Here is a 954-nt window from a genome sequence, read left to right on the forward strand (position 1 = left end):
ACTTTCCTCTTCTGATCTTCTTTGGTAACATTTTATGACTGAGCTCCTCTCTTTTTCTGCACATCTGCACAGTATTGACACGATGCAGAAGTCACTGTGATCAGTTAGAAGCTGCATCCAATGGAAATCAAGAGTCTGAAGCTGCAGGCAGAAACAAAAGTGAAGTAGTTTCATTTGAAACAAAGAGGCATCATATGAAAGGCAGGGCTGGACATGAATGATTGAGTGTTAATGTTCAGACACATTCACTTCTCAACAATAAGACATTAGAATGATTAAAATGATTATATTTCATTTGTCATAGAGGGAAACTTACTGTTTGCAGGTCTGAACCCTGAAACACAGAAGAGAGAAATCAATGTCAAAATAAATAAACAATCAAAAATAAAACAAAACTGAATTCATGACACAAAGAAACGTCGTGTTGTTTTGAAGAAATCCCCCATAAATTCACAGATTTTTGCTTTGACTATAAATGTAGAAAACCAACTCTTTACAAACACACAACATCTGTTGAGGTCTTTGCTGCCTGCTCCAGTTGTCCTCTGGCTTTAAAATGACTGGAGATCAGTGAACAGTGGAGTAAAAGTGGCTTCATCATGAGTGAAAACATCTCTGTCCCTCACCATTGTGTTTCCTTCTCCAGATGAAGAGTCCACAGAGAGCCAGGAGCAGCAGTCCTACAACAACTCCACTGACAGCAGCAGCAGGAAACTCAGAGGGAGGAACTGGAACCAGAACAGAACATTCACACTTTGTCTCCAATGCTGGATGGAGATGAACATGTTTCGTCCACTTTAGTTTGAGATCGTAGTGGGAAACAGAATTCACTTCAGTCAGACACAACTGTAGTTTTGCTTTCCTTCAACACTTCAATTAGCTCCACTCCAGAAACCTTGTTTCCCACTCACGTTAGTGTTGTAGTGATGTCACTGTGCCCACAGATGTTATCAA

At 40.0% G+C, this 954-nt stretch overlaps 1 long non-coding RNA gene across 1 annotated transcript; it reads right to left on the reverse strand.

The window, feature by feature from the left end:
* Window positions 1-6: 6 nt before the first annotated feature.
* On the reverse strand, window positions 7-724 carry LOC111240098. The gene is made up of 3 exons (XR_002665907.1): window positions 627-724; window positions 317-334; window positions 7-141 (listed from the first exon to the last, which is right to left on the reverse strand). It is a non-coding gene; the product is annotated as an uncharacterized LOC111240098 (long non-coding RNA).
* Window positions 725-954: the final 230 nt, after the last annotated feature.

Source organism: Seriola dumerili, unplaced genomic scaffold (assembly GCF_002260705.1).
Source record: "Seriola dumerili isolate Sdu_G_001 unplaced genomic scaffold, Sdu_1.0 BDQW01011745.1, whole genome shotgun sequence".
Classification (NCBI taxonomy): Eukaryota; Metazoa; Chordata; class Actinopteri; order Carangiformes; family Carangidae; genus Seriola; species Seriola dumerili.